This window comes from Camelus bactrianus, chromosome 27 (genome assembly GCF_048773025.1).
Source record: "Camelus bactrianus isolate YW-2024 breed Bactrian camel chromosome 27, ASM4877302v1, whole genome shotgun sequence".
In the NCBI taxonomy this organism is placed as follows: Eukaryota; Metazoa; Chordata; class Mammalia; order Artiodactyla; family Camelidae; genus Camelus; species Camelus bactrianus.
Genome location: NC_133565.1, coordinates 21673403 through 21696569, shown reverse-complemented (window position 1 = coordinate 21696569; position 23167 = coordinate 21673403).

Here is a 23167-nt window from a genome sequence, read left to right as displayed (position 1 = left end):
CTCCCCAGGGCTGACTCATCCTAGGCAGCGTGGTCAAAAGACGCCATCGAGATCCAGGACCCAGGCCTGCAGCAGACCCGCAGCAGAACGGGCTTGGGTGACTAACTCCAAAAGGCAGTCACACACCCCTGGCCTCTGCTTGGCAGGTTCAGGGTAACAGCTGTGGAAAAGCAGCACCTGCTTCATTTCTGCATCTTCCATGTGCCCCCCAAGCCCCCTGCTGCACAAAGTATTGTATGTGTGCCTCCCATGAACCGCCATGTTCCAATACTGTTTTTCCCGAAGGCTCTTTCTTTCCATCAATTTCCATGTTTTACTGTTTACTGCCTTTACATCCTAACTAGCCTGTGGCCAACAGCTGTCATAGTCATCCATTCATACAAACTCGGAGTATCCCCTCCTCCCACAGCCCCGAACACTCCTGTCAATCCTCTTCACGTCTGTATTCCATATGGTACAAGGAACACCCTCCACCAGGAGGAGTGATCAGCAATTAAAATTATGGGATATATTTCCAACTGAATGCCCTGTTAAACACATATAATCAACCCCAAATAAAATGACAGGTTGCTGACAAGGAACCAATGGCCCCTCGGCAATGATCTCAGGGAGAAACACACATTCCATGACCAAATCTCCAACATAAGCAGTAAGGAGGCATCCACCTTTAAAAATGAGCCAGTGAAATCTAACAGCAAGTGGGATGTTGAAGAAAATCAGCATTATTATTACTGGCAGATTTAAACTGTGCTCACAAAATACAGTTTTTTTTTTTTAAGCCCTGGTTTCTGAAGAGATTTTTCACTTGAAAGTGGATTGTATTTAAAAAATAGAACATTTCCTTTTGATAGAAACAATGACAGTTAAGGTCCAATGTTAGTCAATAAAATCCTATTAACCTACAATTATACTGAAGAGCAATGCTGCCAAATCGTTCTTGAACACAGTCTGCTTCCCCATCTCTTTCTCCTCTAGCTGCTCTTTGCTTATGCCTACTTATCAGATCCGACCTCATTATCGAGATGCAGAACAGGTACCTCTTCCTCCACGAAGCCTTCCTTAACAACTTTAGACAAAAGAAAGCTGTCTCCCTTGTGCTCCTGGCGTACTTTTATCATTCCCTATGGCAGTTACCACATTATGTGCTATAATGCATGTGTCTTCTTCACCCTGTTCAGCTGGGAGTTCCTCCCTGGGACAGAGTATATCTTAATCATTCTGTAACCCTACAGTACCTGTCTTGATGTCTTCCAAAGACTAGTCCTTTTATAAAAGTGTTTTAATTGAAACACACAAGCCAGATGTTAAGCCAAGCAGAATAATGAAGAATAAATGGAACTCTGAGAAAATGACTGATAGTGCCTTATCTCCAGTTGGATGCACAGGAAAAGGCTAATCGAATTTAAACCTGAAAAACAACAGAAGAAATGTTTTCCTTTGGACAGCATTCCATTGTATGGCTAGGCCATACTTTATTTAATCACCCTCTAATTACTGAATACTTCTAGTGGGCTTTTTTTTCATTAATAAAAAACCCTATAATAGGCAAAAATGAACTATCAATTTTGTGGATGTAATTATTACTTTAGAATAAACTATTGGAAGACAATGTGACCCATAAATGGGCATATGTGTTTTTAAGAGTTTATACAAATTGATACTTCCACGTAGGAATTCTAATGTTTCACAAATAGGTGTAATCTTTTGTTTTTTTGCAAGATAATACTCAGGCTGGGGAACTTCCCTTTATTCGTAGTTTATAGTTTTGCTCTTGAATGTGTGCTGGATTTTATCCAGTGTATTTGTTATCTGTACTTTTTCTGGGTCTTCTCTCTGCTGGGCCCTCTGATCCACATTTTCCAGCCTGCTCTGTGCAGGGAGGGCGCTGGTGTGCCCTCTGGAGATGGTCTGGGTTCAGGCAATGGGAAGGACCATTAGGAAATCTAATGGGGTTTTACTCGGGGAGGAGAGAGGCTCAGCACATCCACTCTCCTGGCGCCCTCCCTACTGCCTTGTCAGCAGGCAATTTCTCTACCAAAGACCACAGATTCCGTGAGATGCCGCCACTCCAGTTTCTGAAAACTTTTCCCTCCTATTGCCCTTCAGGCCTTTGGCAGCAGGGAATATGCAGGTGGCAGCTCTCAAATCTTACGAGTCCTGAGGTGTTTCACCATGCCCTGTGGACTCCTGCAGCCCAACCCACCTCTCTGCAAAGCAGCCCTTCCTTAAACTCTCCCACTCACCCAGCTGTTTGACAGGTTTGGACTAACATAGTAACTGGAACAAGGGGTAGTCCAGGGGCTGGGTGGCAGCCATTCCAGACAACATGGACACAATTTCTAAAATTAGCAATGGTGTCTTTTGTGAAAATGGAAGTATTCTGACCCACCGAATCCATGACAATGGCTAATTTAATGATGGGATTCCTAGAAATGAAATAAATGGACAGCTTATCAGATGTACTTAACGTTCTGATTCTGGTGGGCAGAATTCTAATATAAGTCCCTGCCATGGATTTCCATGGCCTTGTATCCCTTTCCCAGACATAAACTGGTTCGCAGCCCCAGAGTATGTTGCATCCTTGGAGGAAGGACACTACGATGCAGCCACAGGTAAAGACTATGAATCTTCCTCCAGGTCTTCCCTAGAGGGAAGGAAATACCCAGGAAAAGAATTACCCAGAACTTCCACAGGTTGTAAGATTCTGTCTCTGAACTTACGTCAAGCCCTGGAGATTGACTAGTGGACCATGATGGTAATTCAGACTTAAGTGACTTAAAGTACCATGAAGCACTCAAAGCAGCCATGAAGGCATGGTTGGGGGATGGGCTCAAAAGCAATATTTTTCCTCTTGAGGCTCATTTGGTTCCTGCTACCACTGAGTGCTCTACCTGCCGATGGCAAGTAGTACTCAGTGTGGCCCTAATCCCTGGGTATACGAGACAGCCATCTGGGACAAGTTGATTACAAGGTTCCTTCCATCTTCCATCATGGAAAATGCAACAGTTTGACCTCACCAGCATAAATGTATTGTACGTTAATGGATTTGCTTTCTTGTCTGTAGTGCTTCTGCCTGCACCATGATCAATGCCTTCTCCACTACCATGGTGTTACCAAACCAAACTTGGGTCTGCTCACCTGTGCACAGTAGAGCTACTCTATCGACACCAGGTTATGGTGAAGGAAAGTGTAGCATTTATTGTAAGGCCAAGCAAGGAATATAGGCAGCTAATTCTCAAAAGAATTCCCTGATGGCTTTTAGGGAAAAATGTTTAAGGACAGGATGAAGGAAAGGGTTTCAGAATGTGTGATCAGCTCATGGGCAGTCTTCCAATTGGCTGGTGGTGAGGTAATTGAGGGTCAACACCAACCTCCTTCTGGTTTCTACCAGTCTGGGGTCTAAATGCTTGTGATCAGCATGCAGTTAACATCTTCCACCTGGTGGGTGTTCGTTATCTATAAAACAGCCCAAGGATATGGCTCAGAATATTATCTATAGCCCCTGAGGAGGAATTAAAGGCCCTTGACTTTGTTTAATAGCTAAACTATTATTTTTTTTGTCTTGCTTGAGTGTTTTCCTTAGTTCTGCATTTTTGTTCCACTTCTCTAATTAAATTTGTTATTTGAAACTCGGGGAAGATCTAGGAGGCTAAATTTTTTCTACAAATAAGAAACAGATGAAGGACATGGTAGGAGAGGAGGTACTGCCCTGGGAAGGCCCCACAGGGTCCTGCTCAGTTACAGAGGTATGCTAAAAAAAAAAAAATCACCTCCAACAAGGCAATCTTTTTTATGGCAAAAGGAGTATAACCATGGGCTCATGCCCATGAAATTACAATGTGCCCCATCACCCAGAGGCAGCTGGCTTGATAACATGGTGAAGACTTAGTTACAGAACCAGTAGGGACACAACATTCAGCGTTCAGGTTGAGGAGCTACTTTACAAGATATAGTACATTCCTTAAATCAGTAGCCAATATTGGGGCCATCCCAACGGCCTAAATGCATGGCTCTGGGAAGTAAAGTGTGCAAGCGGGAGCTGCGACTCTCCCTATTTTACCAAGCAATTCTCTGAAGAAAATTTTCTTTCCTTTGCTATGAGCTTCAGTTTGATGGAGTTGGAGTTTTTAGCACCCAAGGTGAGAAAGTTTCAGCCTGGGATTGCAGTGATATTTAAGTAAAGTTTCAGCACTAGCCCTGTTTAACTCCTCATACTACTAAACCAACAGGCAAACGAGTCATTTCATTGACTTGGGTGATTGATCCAATTACCAAGAGCAAATCGGGTTGTTGTTACGCAATAGGAGCAAGTGGGACCAAGTCTGGAAGGCAGAGGCTCACTGTATTGGTGGCAAATTGCAGCAGTCCAATAAAGACAGGGCCACAGAGATCTTGATCTTGTGAAAACGAGAGCGGGCATTATTTCCACACAACACAATCCCATCCACCCACGGTGCTGGCAGAAGGCAAGGGAAACATGAAAAGGGTGGTGAAAAAGAAAGTCATGGCTATCAGTTCGGGGCTCTTGGCCAGTCACAGAAGCAGGGACCACAGGAGCTGGTGTAGTGCGTGTACAGGAATTTCTCCCCACACCTCATCCCTTGCAGCCTCAACTTAGATAAAGGACACTTGACGTTTTGTGTGGTGATGGGACTGAAGTCATATTTAGCTCAGATCATTTCCTTTAATGCTTCTCTCTCTTGAGTCTTTCCTCCTGGAACTTCTGTTCTACAAATATCAAGCCCCTCGCTCTATGCTTGATGTTTCTTTACATCCTCACTTCTAATTCTTAAGTTTTGAGTTCTAGGAGGATAACACTTGTTGGTCTGATTTCTAGTATGGTTTTCTGAAGTATCCATTGTGATATTTATTCTATTTTGTCTTGTGGAAATCATGCTTTATTTCCAAGATCGCTTCCTTCATTTTTGCCTTTCCCCATCGCTGTCTTCTCTTGTTTTATAAACATGATGTCCTTTCCCATCTCATGGCAAATACGAATCTAACACTTTTGAATTCTTTCCTGTTTCCTGGCCACTCAGCCAGATTCACTTCTTCAAACTGCTGGTTTTGTTCGTTCATTTGACAAAGAAAACTTGAGATCAGTGGTTTGAGGAACTGTAGATCAGAATCACTTGGCAAATGTTTCCAAAATGTCCATTCCCAGTTTCCCTTTCCCTCCTTCAGGGCCGCTCTTCCCAATCTCAACAAAAGTACAACAGTCTCCAGGAGAGTTGTCGAGATAAGAGTCTTATGAAATAAAACACCTACCCTGGTGATTCTGATGTGCCTCCTCACCCTGCACTGAGAATTAGCAGACTAATATGAACAGTACAGAGATGGTGTGAACTCCATCTGGGAGCTCAGGTTATTAGTCGGTCAGCATGCTGACTTGCTATGATGTAGGTGTGTGGGCACTCTGTGTTGGCAGTGCATCTTGCAAGAGAAACTTCCTTTCAGAGACAGGAACGCTGGTGGAGTCTCAGAGGTGGCTGTTCAGCCTGCTCACCCCCATGCCACGTTGCCTGGCCTTCCATTGGCATTCAGTAAATATTTACTCTGGAAGGAATGAGAAGATCAGAGTACTAGTTGCCAAGGGCAGTCAGGAAAGCACTAGCAGGGATGCTGTGAGCATCCAAGAATCCACCGTGGCACTGGTGACTTCCCTCCCACATTGGCTGTGGTACCAGGGGTCAGCTGAGGTCCTGTTGCACCTTCTGACTCTACTGCAGACAGGCACCTGTGTTTGCTTGTGTGCTGTTATTAGTAGGAGTTAGAGCCAGCAATCCAGAGTATACAGCCCTGGGCACCTGGGTCCTAAAGTCCATGCAGGTACATTGCAGATACCCCTTCTGACTCTGACATATGCTCCGAGCCTTCGTCATGGTTTTCATGGCAGTTTTCAGAGGTGACACTAAAAAGTATCCATCCATCCATCCACTTACTTCCATACGGTCATTTCTCCTCCTTGTGCTGACTTGCAGGTTAGTTGTCTCTGAGTGTCCATCAATCTAAATCTATTCTCTCTCATTCAAGAATGTTGCAAAATGCCTGGTCTATAGATAAGAGCTGGTTTTTTTTCTAATGATGCTGCAATATTTCCCCTAGATTTTATGTAATTTTTGTTATTTCAAAGAACTTTTAAGTTTGAATTTTTATGTTGAAAACTGATTTTTGTTGTAAATTTCTACAACTAAGTCAAAGGTTTCAGGCTTGTGGACTATAGAGTGAATATGGCCATAGATTTATTTTCTGTTCAGTGCAATATTATTGATTTTATGCTACATTTGGATGAAAATTTGGAATCATACAGCAGAATGACTGACATTTACCAGTATTGGGTTCTTTTCCTCTTCTGGTCATAAAGGTGACTGTCTTAGCCCCTTGCAGTTGGAAAGGGTCACGGATCTAGTTTGGGTCAATGGGATGTGAGAAGTTAACTCTATCACTTCCTGGCTATTTTCCAGTCTGTTCCCACAACAGAACCACAGGGACCACCTACCTCAGATGCTGGAGTCACAAAATGATGGAGCCTGGATTCCTGAGTGACTGCTGATGACTGTTGACCCACATGAGTCATAAACTTTTGCAGTGTTAAGACGGCAAGACTTGAAATTGTCTTTGAATACAACATAAATTAGCCTACTCTGATTATTTTGTATCTGGGTTTTCTTTTTTCCCCACATAATACATCATCATTTCTCTATACCCTTAAAGATCATCTAAGAATAAGATTTTAATGGTGCCATATTTCATCACAAGTTTGTGTACCATAAATTTATTGAACAAATCCCCTATGGTTGAATGCCTAGTTGGAAGCATTTTGTTTGTTTGTTTGTTTGTTTATTTGTTTTTTAACATTTTTTTATTGAGTTATAGTCATCTACAAATTTTGAATTCCCAGTCTGTCCCTTCCCACCCACCTCCCCTTTGGCAACCACAAGTTTGTATTCTATGTCTATGAATCTGTTTCTGTTTTGTATTTATGTTCTTTTTTTTAGATTCCACATATAAGCGATCTCATATGGTATTTTTCTTTCTCTTTCTGGCTTACTTCACTTAGAATGACATTCTCCAGGGACATCCATGTTGCTGCAAATGGCATTATGTTGTCATTTTTTATGGCTGAATAGTATTCCATCATATAAATATACCACATTTTTGGAAGCTATAAATACTGCTTGATTATGTTTAGCATTAGTTCTTTATCAAATTTCACTGGTGCTGCTCTTATTAGGTAGGGTTAAATACAGAAAGCATCACTGTAACAGGTTTAAAGATGCCATGATGGTTTACATAGAGAATCCTAAGCAATCTGCAAAACAACTAAAACTAATAAGTGAATTTAGCAAAATAAAATATGCAAAAATTAGTTGTATTTTGTATGCTATTGTACAAATGACTGAAAATGGAAATAAAAACAATTCAATTTATAATAGCATCAAAAACAAAAGGCTTAGGATTTAGTTTATAAATAAAAGACATACAAGACCTCTATATTGAAAATTATGAAACATTGTTGAGAAAACCTGAAAAATAACTAAATATACCATTTTCAACTACTGAGGCTAGAACAACTAAATATTCACATGAAAAACAGTGAATCTTGATGTGTTACCTCATATCACACCCAAATACTAATTCAAGACGCACCATAAACTTAATTATAAAAACCAAAATTATAAAGCTTCTTGAAAAAAATGTAGAATATCCTTGCAACCAACGTAGGCAAAACTTTTTTTTTAGACAGGACACAGTAAGCAGTGAACATAAATGAGAAAAAAATGGATAAATTAGACTTCATCAGAAGGTTTTGACATCAAAAGACATTATTAAGAAAATTTATGCTCAAGCCATAGAAAGGGAAACAATATTTGCAAAACAAATGTCTGACAAATACAACTCAATACAAACTCAATAACAGAAAGTCAAATCACCAAATAAATGGGAAAATTATGTCAACAAATACTTCACAAAGGAAGATACACTTATGGCCAATAAGCACATAAAAAGATGTTTGTCATTCATTAGCTATCAGGGAAGTGAAAATTAAGCCACAATGGGACACCACTACACACTCAACACACTAGCTAGACCTTGTGGGCTTATTTTAGCTCTTAAGGATTTGCCTAAAGCAAAAGTAACCATCACAACCGTCTGTTGCACAACAAGGATTAACTTTACTTCTAACCAAAAGGCAAATTGCTGCCCCTGAGATTTGTCACTACTTGTCACAAGAAGCTACGATTCAAGGTACAACGGAACAGGTAGCACCTCTGGGTCCCTCAAGCACCCCCACATTCATGCTGTCAGTGAACTGTCATCAGTGCTCAAGCCTCCAGCCCCAGAGCATGCCCGTGACTGGGAAGTCAGAGGTGGTAGTCCTGGAAGTTTCATTCCATGTAGGCAATTCACAGCTCCTGCATAACTTGGAGGAGGCGGGGGCTCTCAGACACGGCCCTGAGCACCTGTTCATTGGCCAGCTGCTACATGTAACACAGTTGCTTTTCTGCTTGCAGTCAAGGAAGGAGTAATGAAATCAGCCAGGGTCTCGACTTAGGCCACAGCAAGGTTAGGTCAAGTGTGTGGGTGTGAATGCTCTGTATCATACCATGCGGACTACTCGAATTAAACAGAGGGTGGCCCCTTTTCCAAGGCCTCCAGCTCAAACAAGAGTAACTTCATCCCAGCAACATACTCCCTACTGTCAATGCTGGTTCTCTTAGAACATTGTAATGACCGAAGACCAAAGGACTTTATGAAAAGCTCCTTGAGTGTCTTCACATCCCGTGGAGTCTTGGTCTGGGTGAAGCACTGCTTCCTACTGCAGATAATATAGCAGTGTAGGAAAATCCAGTAAGTCAGACTCATTCCAGAAGTGGAATACTTTTGATTCATCTTAGCCTGTTCCTAACCTGAACTGACACATATGCTCATGAAAAATCACTTGAAATATCTTTATATTGAGAAATAGGCACTATTCTTTACTCCCTAACAGTTCTTAAAAGCAAATAATATTTGAATTTCATCTTCATGAGAGGAAAGGGGAGGAAGCATCAAAGAAGCGATTGCATTAAAAGCAAAAAAAAGTCATTTAGAGAGCTGATAACTATGTCTTACTATTACTGGAAAGGTGCACATCTTTCTTCATTGTTCTGCTCTTAACCAACAGCTGGCCTGCACTTGGTCACTCCTAGGACTCAAGTAGCCCATGTGACAGCGGGCAGGAACCCCTCGAGCTGCTGCATTGCCAGGGCGTGTCTGAGCTTGGTTCATGGGGATGCCATGGAGCACAGTTTCAGTACCACAAAACAAGTTGTTCTCTGGTCCAAATGACAGGGGTCTCAAATTCCTCCCACCATCACCATTGGCTCAAGAGACACAGAATTGGGCACAAAGGTATGAGGCCCACTTAGAAAAGTCGTCACTGCTGTGTGATGGGCAGATGATGTAGCCAAGAACTAGCTAAAGGAGAGGGTATAAACTCTTCCAGAAACTCTTTTGGTAAAAAAGGGTCTATTTAATGTGTGGATCCTGAGTAGTCTCAGATGGGAAGGAAGGATTCTCTCCACTTGACCCTGGCTAGTCCAGAACAACCCATGTGGGTGCGAAGTTCCTGTGGGTTGGCAGATGGTATAAAAGACTTAGAAAACCAAAGGTGATCCAAACTGGCACACAGGTATATTTTTTTCTGCAATCTGTTTCTTTACTGATTTCTTCTGGGAAGAGGGACTCTCATCTTATTAGGTCCTTCTATAATCCACCCACCTTAACAACCCAGCATAAACTCTGCTCTGTAATGGCAGGTGCCCTCTCTGAGCCACAGGGGGCACCATGCTTAAGGCTGCCCGTACCTCACAGCTATTATTTCCTCCTGCCTGTTCAATTTTTCCCTCTTCTTCAAGGCCCAGTTGAAGAACTTCTACCCCATAAAATTCTACAGATGACTCCAGCCCCAGACATCTCTGAAGTCACGTGCCACTGATCTCCCACTGGGTTCTCCATCATTTGATACTATCCTATAATGCCACCCATGGTGTGTTGCCCAATGAAACCGTACTCTTGTCAAAGTAAGAGACTGAAACTTTAACCTTATTGTTTGCCACCACTATACCTGGCATGAGCACGGACACGTGGTGGACAATGAAAGAGCCATTGGAGTGTCCAAAAGTTGAAAAACAGCACATAGATTTTTTAAAAAGCTAGACCAAATAAACTTCCCTCATCAAAGACGTCCAAATCACACATAGGTCCAAAGTTATATTCTTTTTAAAAAGCAAGCCAAATATACAGAGCTATCCGGCCATTTGGAAACTAGCAAAGGGTAAAAATTATTTCAGCAACGGCCTTAGGTTGCAGAGACAACACAGTTATAGGAAAAAGGGAGGGAGGGGAGGAGGGCAAGATTTTATTCCAAATTGACCTTTATAAAGCATTCAAAGGATACTGAAGGAATGCTAGAGATGACAGAAGACAGCAAGCTAGGTGCTGCCTTATGGAGTGAAAGAATGACAAGCAAGACAAGCACCAGTAGGGAGGGAAGGAGTCTGTGAAAGGGCATTACATGAAGGACAGGGCGATGAGAGCCCTGCGCCCAGGGCCATGAGAACTACGTTCCATTTTGACAGCCTTCTTAGCCAAAAGATGTAGATAAATTAGAAGACATGCAGAGGTGAACAAGCCTATCTGAATGACTGGGAAATTCACAAAGCATACAAGGAGTCGTGGAAAAGTCCGGTTATAATTTCTCTCATAGTTCACACTAATCACTCTCCCTTTTCTAGAACCATATATAGCATTTTAAGCACTACCGTCTCTATGCATACCAACCTAACAATGTTAGCGGTGTTACTCTCATTTCACAGATAAGGATACGAAGGCTCAGAGGATTAAAGTTGTTTTAAACACCCATTCAGCAAGTGTTTGTTGCTGCCTTACTTTGTGCTGGGAACAGAGTAATAAGCGGGGATCGAGACAGCAAGCACCTGCCTTCACAGAGCTTGCATCCCAAAGCTCGTGGTCATACAGCTGGAGAGTCCGGGTAAGATTTGGACTCTGTCTGATTCCAAACCCCCGCACATAGACACTTTTTCTCTTCTACCCCAACAAAGAAAGCCTACAAACGGTTTTCTTTTTAGCCCTGTCAGAACCACCTAATAACATGGCTAATATAAGCTTTTGTCTCAACAACACTTATTGAAAAGGCTCCTGATACTACAAGAGAGCATGAAGTGTGTGGGAAAATTAGAGGACAATCATTTCTTACCTTTTATTGAGATTACAAAAGTAACACAGGGAAGGAAGTCTTCTACGGTAGGCTGAGAAAACACAGGGGCTCCCATTTCTGTGACAAGCAAATTGTGGGAAAGGATTATCAAAAATTATGAAACTGAGCTTGAAAAGAAAACAAGAAAAGGAAGACCTGGGATTCCAGAAATAAAGAACCTTAAAGCTAAGTGGCTGCAGTAAGTAAGGAGTTCATGAACTACGGCTCCCACAGGTACTGAGACCAAACATAAATCCTAGGGGTTAGGGTTTTGACACCCAGGTGAGGTGTCAAACCTAGGGGTTGGGGAGCTAGGCTTAAGTATAAGCCCTTGCACCTGGAGCCCTAAGAGTTACTCCATCCTCCGAATGAAGCCAACAAAACTTCACCCATGGGCTTGGGAAAGGGGCAAGAAAACTTGTCCTCCTGGGCCCAGGGGTAAGGAAAAGTGAGTCAACTCTACAAAATGGAAACACAAACTATGGGTGCAAAATGCAAAATTAAGCCACTTGATGAAGAAAGCGCAAGCTGAGCAAGGAGTACAAAGCTGGTCCTGAACCAGGGAAACTCCTACAACACTGGCCAAAGCAAAAACAAAATCTCACCACACAGATTCTTCTGCAACCCATGATAGATGCAAAAACCCCTACTAGAGATGTATTCACAATCAGAATTATGGATCCAATGGGGAAATAAAATACAATGAGGGGAGGGGTCTGCAAATGCGTCAATTGGAGCATTGGAGCTGGTAGGACAATTTGAAGAGGACTATAAAATGAGCAGAAGAGTTAAGGAGCTAGGGAAGAAATAGATCCTATAGTGAAAGAAGAGGTCAGAATTTTTGAAAAAACAGATTTTCAGGAGAATTAAGTGCAGCTTTTAGAAATTAAAAACTTAGTCATCATTAAAATTGAAAATCCCAATGCATATTTGGTAAACAGATTAGATAGATGTAGCTGATGAGACAAATAAGTAAGCACTAAAGAAATACTCTAAATGCTGTAGGAAAAAAAGAGATGGATGTTATTAAAGAGCTAACAAAAGTTAGGAATAGAATGAGAAGATTAACCATGTATGTGACACCAGTTCTAGGAGTAGACAATGAAAAAAGGGGGGAGAAGCATTATCCAATAAAAATGGTTAAAAACTGTCCCCAAGTTTAATAAGACATAGGTTCGTACTCTGAACAGCACAGAAAACCATCAGCAGAAGTATATAGAAATATTAACTCCAGCAACAGTATAGTAAAAAGTATGAAATACTGAAGAAAAAAATCTCAAAAGCAACTAAAAGAGGAAAAAAAAAAAAAAAAGACACAAATCACCTGTAAAGAAATGGCAATCATACTGAGACCATATTTCATATTAGCATCAATAGAAGCCAGAATTATATCCCCAAAGGGCTGGGGGAAGTCTATCAACCTAGAATTTTATACCTAGATAGCCTATCATTACATTGTTCAGTATGGAATATGGTAGCCACTAGTCAAATGTGGCTATTGAGCACCTGAAATATAGATAGTACAAACTGAGATGTGCTGAAGTATAAAACACACTCTGGATTTCAAAGACTAATTAGGAAATCAAGAATGAGAAATGTCTTGTTAATATTTTACATTGATTGCATGTTGAAATGATAATTTTGAATATATTGGGTTAAATAAAATATATTAACATTAAATACATTTTTTTTTTTTAACATTTAGAGTCAGCCCTACTAATCTCCCTTCAGTAACTGAAATTCACCACCTTCCTCCAACCTCAGGCTATTTGCACTTAAGATAATCTTTTAGTTATCTCCTTGGCTGCCCAGTACTTAAGCACTTTCTTGGTTTGAAATAACACATTTATTTGTAGACTCATTTTTACCCATATCTGTCTCCTCACCAAAATTAATGTAAACTCCATAACAATAGAGACCATATCTGCTGTGTTCACCCTGTGTGCACAGTGTGGATCAGGGGCCCTGTCTGAGTTGTGGTTAAGAACATGTACTTCAGCCTAGGGTGGCACATTTTGAATATGCCTGCAATGGTGCTGCCTATCTGACCCTGCAGCAAGTCACTTAACTTTTCTGAGCTTTGATTTCTTTAGTTTTAAAGAACATAATTCTGTTCAAGATTTCTATGAAAAAAAAAAAAACCAACAGATCATAGGTTAACACCTTCTTTCCAATGCTTTTACATTTGTGCCTGGGTCTTAATTACAAAGTTGATGACATGGAGAGGTCAATGCCATTGAAAGAAAAGGTTGTTACAGTTCCCCTCCAAATGACAGACATGGCACTCAGGGCCACATGGGGAAGCACCAGTGTTGATCAGGAGGAAAAAGCAGGAGTGAGGGGAAAGTATAGAGCACAACTATGATTGCAGTTTCCATGGTAACGGCAAAGCAGGGCAGAGTAAACATTTTAAGATTGGTTAGTGTGAGTAATTCTGGTGAGCTGGGACACAGGGGATGCTGCTAGTTACCTGGCTCCTGGCCCTGGGGGATTTAGGGCAAAGGAATCTTAGCTTGTTTTGTGATCAGTTAAACAAGGGACGTGGTTGGGGATATGGGGAGACTGGCTGGTTTGCACACGAAAGGTGTGTTCAAGGGCGAGATGTGTTCAAGGGCAAGGTAAGCACTATCTCTGGAATTAGGTAGCCCTGGGTGGAGAGGCAGCTTTTTCCCAGCCAGCAAGTCCCTAAGTTGTCAAAACATCATAAAACAAAAAATATGGTTAACATGAACACTTTCAAGCCCTTGTTATCCTTCCGAAGGGTAAGGATCTGTCAAAGTAGCTTCTCCCTTGTTCCGGATGCAGTTCTGCTTATTTAGGCTCCTTTTATACCACTTGCCCTGAGAGATTACTTGTACCAAAACCATCTTACCTACCTGCCAACCTACCAACCAACTAAATGTTGAAGTTCTGCCATCATGCCAGTCTTACTGCCTGTCACAGAAACCACTCTCAGTGGCTTGAGCAGAAAAGAAGAAACTATTATAAGGATACAGACATATCCCAGAAATTACATTTCCTGAGTCTGAGGGATGAACTGGATCAGAGATGCCACGTAGATGCTCTCATCACTGTTCCTCTTTGCTTACTTGCTTTGCTTCTCTTGCTTTCTCTACGGACTGATATCCTTTTCTGCTTCAGCGCACCCTGCAGGTTAAAGGTGGACCGCTGGAGCTGATTGGCCCAGTTTGGGTGAGGTACTCACCTCCAGTCTAATCGAGCGTTGCCAGGCAATGAGTCACATTATCCAAAATGGCTACCAGATGCCCTCTGTTCAGGGAGAGGGAGAGAGTTTAATGGGGCAAGGTAGTTGTAAGCCAAGTAGATAAATACGATCACCATGGTGGAGCAGTTTGAAAGTTGCTGGTTAAAATGCTGGGCAAATGAGGTTAAACAGGTCATCTCAGGCCACCAAGCTAGTGTGAACTGTACATTTTTAAGAGGGTGATACAGTATGCAGTGTTAACCAAATGTATCCAACTCCAAAACATTTTCTCCCCAAAGATTTATTAAAAATAATGGAATCATCATCCTGCAGAATGAAATTGCCAGAGGGCAGAGATTGTGGCAGAGTTTTGAATTTCCAAAGTGCTTTGTCCATGTGGCAGAGGTTCAAAAACTTTGCGCCTCTAATTTTATCTGTATATCTTCTGTAATAGTTGGATAGACAGGGGCATTGAATGTTGATTATTTCATGAGAACAGAAATAAGAAAAGTGGAAACTCTGAAGTCCCTGCTTAACATAGAATCAAAGTTGGAGCTAAACCATTCCTCTGATCCAACTGTCTCATGTTAGAAGGCCCAGGAAAGCTGAGTGACTGGCCCAACATCACACAGCAAGGTGGTAGCAAAGATAAAACCAGAACCGAAGCATGACAAGTAATTAACAGTAGACCAACCTCAGATGCGTTCAAGGTAGAGATTTAATTTTTTCAAACATTTGTCAAGCCTGCTTTGCGCTAATTGGCACAGAGGAAGTGTAGAAGTGCCTGGATTCTATGAAGAGAGGGGCAAGGATTTTACAAGTTCAGGGACAAAAATCCATACTTGCCAGCCCAAGCTGAGCCTCGAGAGACTCCAACATCGCACTCTTCGCCTTCACGCCGACAGCCACGGAGGCTGGCTGTACTCAGCGCGCTCACACTGGGAGCCTCCTGGAGTGTTTAATCCTTAATTTAAATCCTAATGATTATTCAGCCTGTTTGAGAGTTTAACTCAGTCATCTAAGGTTAAACTGCCTCTGGGTTCCATATGCAACAAGGCGGAAAATTAGCTCCTCAGCCCTGAATCCAAGTGGAAATGAAGATGGGCCAGTGAGAAAGTGACTACCTTTGATCAAATGACCCCATCTAAAGCTCTGCCAAGAGGAAGGCAGGGTGGCACACGCCTCCAACAGCCCCAGAGCAAAAAATGGCATCCCTTGATGCCCGGAGAGAGTTAAGTCCTTCCACGGGGTACACGTGTTGCTGGATAGGTGGCAGAGACTTCCTGCCACCTGTCCTTCCCCATCCCACATCCCAGTACCTATCTTTACACGCAACGCAGAAGAGAAAGTGCAGGAAGGAGACCAACATCTTTTAAGCCGCTGTGTAGCAAGCACCTTAGAGTGTGAAGATTTTGCTTGGCTCAAAGCCTGTGCCAGGAACTGTTTTAAGGTAGACTCCTCCTCAATGCCTTCTATCACCCAGTGGGAGAAGATCATTTAATGGAATGTGCCCTTCAAAATGATGAAACTGAGAATGCTTTTTACCAAGCACCAGCCTCCCAGGCAGTTAAGAAGTTTGCATAGACAGGCAGTCAGGGATGGAAACATCGCAGGAAACGGAAGGGCTAGGAAGGTAAAAGCCCCAGCAGCAAGACCCCCACAGAACAGTAAGTTGATGTTTCTTCTCAAAAATCCATCTTCCTGAATAAGCCCCTCACCATGACCACCTGTTTTTCCCGCTCAGCCCCGTGCCCAGCAGAGCCATCAGAGGCCATTTTACGAGGTGCTGGATTAGGGCAAATTGTACAAGACACAGAGTTGGCAGTTAATGGCTTTTGGCCGATTAACTGAAATTTAAAAAAAAAATACATCAGGCACCTCTGGAATTGATGGGAAAGTTTATAATTATCTGTCCAAGCAGATCCCCACTCTGCTCCAGCCACTTCTCCTAAAGGGAGAGGCAAGCCGGTGGAGACCTCCTCCTCCACTCCATCTGCAAAATGTGTTTCAGATGATTCCCTCATTGAGAACTGTCTGTGCACATGTGTTTCATCTTTGATTTTCCAAGCATCGGCTGCGGCCTTTACCACCACCCCCCAACCCAACAGCTGGATCAGCTGAGAGTGAAAAGCATCACAAGATGCCCCATTCCCTCGGCCACTGTGTTGACTTAATGGGGAATCCAAACATAGAATGACCTTTACTCTTGTTCATATAATTTTATTTCCTCATATTTAAAGGAATAGTGGCTCATTATGAAGTATTTGGAAAATAGAGGAAAGCAGAAAATCTATCCTGCAAATCTACCATAATTCCACCAAAATAAACTTTTTGACTGATCCCTCTTTTAGTCTTACAATGCATATTTATGTGTATATAGAAAACTAAGAGCTAACATGTATTGAGTACTTTGGTAAGGGTTCAGGCACATTTAATTCTCACTGTATTTCAGGCAGTAAACACAGCTTACCACCGTGTGTGTATACTGTATATGGAATTTTATTGTTTCCTTTTTTGCTTTTAACATTAAAAGTAAGCATTTTCCATAAATTTTTATGATTATTTCTAATAATTTCATATTCTTAGTTTAGACATACTTTAAAATGTTTTTATTAAAGATTTAAGTTGTTTTCAACTTGTTATTTTTTAAATAACACTGTGATGAACAGTTTCATGCCTGTTGTTTATTTAACATTATTTCTTTAGGCTAGCTTTTCAGTAAAAAAGTTTATACTGTAGAGCACAGGGAACCATATTCAATATCCTGTAGTAACTTATGGTGAAAAAGAATATGAAAATGAATATATGTATGTTCCTGTATGACTGAAACATTGTGCTGTACACTGGAAACACACTGTAAACTGACTATACTTTAATAAAAATATACTTTTTATAAAAAGGATAGTTTCTCAGAAGTGGAACTACTAGCTCAAATGGGTATAAATATTTTAAAAAGGTTTATTCAGTTATTGGCAGAACTGACCCCTGTGATCAGAAGCAACTTTATGTCATTTAAAGACTATGATATCCATCATTATCAAAAGTTAGTATGTTCTCCTGCTAAGAGTAAAACAGCATTTGAAGCAATTTTAAAACTAACAATATTTCACCCCAAACTTCATGCCAAACTAAAAATGCTACTTAATATAAATAATTAAAAGCTTTTTAAAAGTATGTTAACGTAATACAAGCTGTTTGTGGATTGTTTTGGTCAATAAAAGCATAAAGCATCTAAAGTTTTGCCATAGTCACACTAGCACCCAGAGATTGTCAAGTTGAAGATGTCAGTGGGTTTCTCTCCATTCATTAATAGATTCAATAAATAGATGATAGTGTATAATCCATCTTTTATACCATTTACTAAATATTATATATAAACCTCCTAAAGGATCTTGACGCTTCCACTCATGAGCTTCTCAGACGTGTTAAACAAACGAACACACTCCACAACTTTTGGGGAGGGCACCTCTGGGCTGCCCAGCGGCCAGAGAACAGAATATTCTCCACAGGTCTGATTAGGGGCCAACAGAGTTGAGAGCGGGTCCCTCTCTACCAAAGCCCGGATCACAACCAGAGGAAGGTTCCCTGGCCGCTATCACGGCTGCGTTAGACCGGATGGCTGAGCATTTGCTCTTGTATTAAACAAAATGCCCACCAGCTCTCTGCTGACCTGGGGAAGGTGACAGATTTCAAGAAAATGACACTTTGACCAGGGATGGACTCCTCTTGGCTGAGCAGCGGGAACCGACTTTGCAGACTGTAACTTGTCAAGCCCATCAGATAAGAGTCCGCTGCCGTTGAAGGTATTTTTAGACGCCTAATCCAGCTGGGAGAGGGTGGTAGGGCATCTAGTTTTGTACTTAGGTTCAGCGGCAAGCAGTTTAACCTGTGAAAGCACCTCCCAACCTCAGCTCTGAGGAGAGGACCTTGCATTGATTGCTGGGAGCTCCCTCACCCCCAGGGGGTCTGTCACAGCTTGCAGAAAGCTGCTCCTGCTTCTCCAGGGCCTCTGTTCACAGTTCTCGGCGGTCATCCCCATGTCAGAGCAGGGAAATGCTGAGACTCAGAGGAGAAACAGATGCGCCTGGGAGCCACAGTTCATGGTACTTAAGAGCAAGCAGGATCCGGTAGTTGAGGCTGATAAGGACTGAGACAAAAATAAGCTTTTCAACCGTGAAAGAACAGTGACTACCCGAATGGGCTCCCCAGCGTTTGTCATGGTTCGTGCGGCTCTCCTGCAGACCCACCCCAGCTGAGCTTTCTCAGGAAGTTAGAGAGGGAAATAACGTGAGTTTGAGAGATGACGAACGTCTGCCCTTCACAGTAGCTGCGTGCCAGCCACTGATCCCATCCCCAAGAGTGGATTTAAAACATTTAAATGTGTTTCAAGATGCAAGGTTCAGACAATTTCACATAAAAGTCTGGATTTCTGGCTTACCTGGAAAAATTAGGACGTCTTCCAAAGCCAGGATGATTCCTTTCTTGCGTGACAGCATGAGCCACCCCCCTTAGGGGGTGCACCGTCTCCAGTTTGCCACATCACCCCCTTTCCCTATTACACCACAATCTTCTTACCTAGCAGGACCCAGATTTCCTAAAACCCCTTTTTCAGAGGAGCACATTGACCTCTGGAGACCCTTACAACTTGCCCAACATCAGATAACTTGTTCATCTCCTTGCTCCACCGTCCTGGCCACAGGCACGCTCCCACCCGACTACATACTGCTTACGTGGTCTCTGCAAAAGTCTTCCCAGTGGCTTTTATAAGCTGCTAGGACCACCTCCCTTCCTTTCAAAGCCCAGCTGATGTCTATCTTCATTTCTGAATTAAAGCCCTTCCTCTATCAGCAGAGTGAGGAGGGTGGGATGGGGAGACCAGAGCTCTTCAATAGGAGATCCCTGTTCAGTGACTCAGCACTGGGAAGCATTTGTGATCCCGCCAACCTCCGCTACCCATTAGAATCAGGTGTCCTGGCCCCACCGCATACCAACCAAGTCAGACTCTCTGGATCCAGGTGTTAGTTTTTAAAGCTCCTCAGGTGATTCCAGTGTGTCCTCATGGTTGCTGATCGGTCTCCAAGGTCGTGGACCCAGATTCCCTGCTGAGTACTCATGAGCCCTCCTAGGTAATTTACGTCAGCTTGAAGGGTTCTGGAAACTTTCCTCATCGGTATAATGAGGAGGATAATCAGATTTATGATGTCCAACTTGGGATGCTTTGCCCCTTGGCATCCACAGAGGAAATTAGGAGGTCATCGAGCTCCTTTCACTATTGCAAAATGCCTAGTAGAGATTGCACAGTTCCCTGTGCTAAGGCGTGTTGAGGCATGTTCAAAACATGTTAATGAAGATGTTAGGTTTCTTTGCTTCTGCTTGGAATTACATTCACTTGGTGTGGTGATTCTAGTTTCAAAATATTTCGGAGTGGAAACAGAAAATATCATTGGTGATTAAAAGTTGAAAGGGGGAAGGAAGAAAGGAAGGAAAGGAGGGAGGAAGGGATAGAGAGGGAAAGGGGGAGAGAGAGAGAGAGAATGATCTGGCATTCTGTGGTTTGATGATTATACCTGGAAAGAGAAAAGTGACTTCTGAGAAAGTGTATCGTCTTTGAATACTCTCTTCCTTAAAAGAATTATATTCCAACACAGTCCTTTTTAAACAGGGCTTCCATCCTAGTCCCCTTCTTTGTGGAATGTTCTAATACCTGGAAGCCAACAGCGCCGGAAAGAATTGGTCCTTAATTCAAGGATCTCAACCCAGGAGGCCTGGTTTACCTTAATGAGCCCAGCAGTCTGACAGCCAGAACCAGGCAAGACAAGGACAAGGACAATGCTGTCAGGATACATGTCACTGGGCAGTGACAAAAAATAAAACATTCTGCTACATAACAGATAAGTGCTCCCTGATAGTCTGTCTGCTTTTAAGTCTTCCTCCCGCTTTACTCTCATCCAGCTGCTAAATTATTCTAGCCAACATGACTATTTCCTCAATAAGTATCTTCTTTGCCTAAAACCAGGAGGACTTTCATCAAAGAAGCAGAGGCTGTGTTCGTTAGGCTGGTTTTTCTCTTTGCTGCATCTCCTGGGGAACTGCCCCCTTGAGCTTCACGCTGGCGTATGCAGGCAGATCTTGTGACCATTGCTAGGCAACATGTCATCATAAATATTTCATTGGTGAAAGGAAGTCTGTCTTGGAAAAGCCACCCTTCGTCTGTTCTAGTACTTCAGCTCTCCTTTATAAAAACAAAACAAAAATAACAGAAGTCCACTACCCCTACGTTCCCTGACATTTGGGATGAGGAACTGATGACAGAGGAATCAAATAGAAAATTCTTAAAATCCAGGCAATGGTAATAATTAGGAAATACAATGGAAAGAAAAAGCCCACTCATAATGTTGTCTTCATCAGCTTGGGCTGCTAAAAAAAAAAAAAAAAAAAAAAGCCATGGACGAGGTGGCCAAGCAGCAGGCATTTATTTCTCAGAATTCTGGAGGCTGGGAAGTCCAAGATCAAGGTGCTGGCAGATTCTGCTCCTGGAGAGGACCCTCTTCCTGGCTTGCAGATGGCTGCCTTCTTGGGGCCTCACATGGCAGAGGGGAGGCTCTGGTGTCTCTTCCTAGAAGGGCACTAATCCCACCATGGGGGCTCCATACTCATGACCTCATATAAATTTAATCACACCAAAGACTCCTACTTCTTAATATTATCATACTGGGGGTTAGGGCTTCAACATAGGGATTTTAGAGGGGACACAAACATTCCATCGACAACAAATATCAACCAAAAATTTTTAAGTGATGCTCAGCAAAACTTTGTGGTGATACATTAGCACATTATGATGAAGAAAGTAAGGAATTCAATGGTGACACTCTAACTACAACTATTTCCTTTTAAAGAAATACAAACACATAAGACTGACAAAAATCTAGAACCTAACCAAAATATCAAGAGCAGTTTTCTTAGGGGATTAGAACTATGGATGCGGCAGACAGAACTCTAAGATGGCCCCTAGGTTTCCCCCCTTCTGGTGTGTATGATATATAATCTTTCACTTGAGTGTGGGCAGGACCAATAAACATAATGGGATATCATTCCTACACTTATTTCACGTTATATAGCAAAAAGGGATTCTTCAGGTATAATTAAGATCCCTAGTCAACTGAGTCAAAAGGAAGGTTATCCAGGGTGGACTTAACCTAATCAGGTGAAGTCTTAAACAGGGTCTAGAGTTTGGAGATGAAAGAAGTTGGGGAACTCTCGTTAGCCTAGAAGAAAGGCTACGAACTGCTTACGGGGACCGTGTGGCAAGGCACTATATGTGAGTGGCCTCTAGCAGCTAAGAGTAATCCCCAGCTGACACGTTAACAGGAAAACGGGGATTTCAATTCTACAAGGAATTGAATTCAGCAACAACTCGAATGAGCTTGGAAGAATCCCCCAAGCTCCAAGTGAACCAGAGCACAGCTAAACACCTTGATAGTGGCCTCCTGAGACACCGAGCCAAGATCCAGCTAAGCTGTGCCCAGACTCTTAACTTGCAGAAACTATGAGATAATAAATTTGTGTTGTTTTAAGCTGACTTCGTGGTAATTCATTATGTAGCAATGGAAAACTAAGACAGTGAATGACTGTCCTTTTCTTGTCTCTGTTTTCTGTTTTTTAAAAAATTCTCTTGTATTTCTTGTATGACAAACAAACTGAGGACAAAGTGGAAGACCCCATTTGGAACACAGAAGTTTTAAAGAAAAAATACATTACCCTTGGTATCCTGAGCAAAGAAAGTTTCCCCACAATCTCCTGGCCCTTGGACCACTTCCACCAACTTCCTTTCTGACCCTCACTAAGTGAGAGGGTTTCATCATGACACTAACTCAGAGTCTGTTGTTTTTAGAAGTATGGCTTGTAAATGGAACTTACTCTGGGAGTAAACTAGGAGATTAGACTTCAGTGTCCTAAGGGAATAATTAGAAAAGAACATGGGGATGGATTATACATAGAGTCCATCACTGTCTTGCTTATAAAGATGAAATTCAGAATATGCATAAGGGTCTAGTGTTAGGAGATTGATTAACTAAAGTATGTTCTATTCATTCAATGGAATTCTTTCTACTATATTGTATAATGATTATATAGCTGTGTGCTTATTAACCTTGAAAGATGTTTATGATATAGTGTCACGTGTAAAAAAGAAAAGTTACAAGACTTTATATTTAAAGGGATCTCAGTTTGTTTCAAAAAAGATAAATGGGTATATAGATACAGATATAGATCTAAAGATGGAGATACATTAAAAGGTATCTGTAAGGAGGTACATGAAGGTTATGAGGGTAGTCAACTCTAGTGGTTGTCATATGGTATTTTCCTTTTTCTTCCTTTGGACTTTCTAATTGTTCTTCAATGAAAATAGATTAGTTGTGCAATTTTTCAAATGCAAAGGAAAAATGAACTATTCAGCAGATTAAAGACATAGAAGATGCACGAGGCAGCTCGTTATAAGAAAGATTTCCGTTTATTTCTTTTTTTTTAACATTTTTAATTGAGTTATAGTCACTTCACAATGTTGTGTCAAATTCCAGTGTAGAGCACAATTTTTCAGTTGTACATGAATATACATATATTCATTGTCACATTTTTTTTCACTGTGAGCTACCACAAGATCTTGTATATATTTCCCTGTGCTATACAGTATAAGCTTGTTT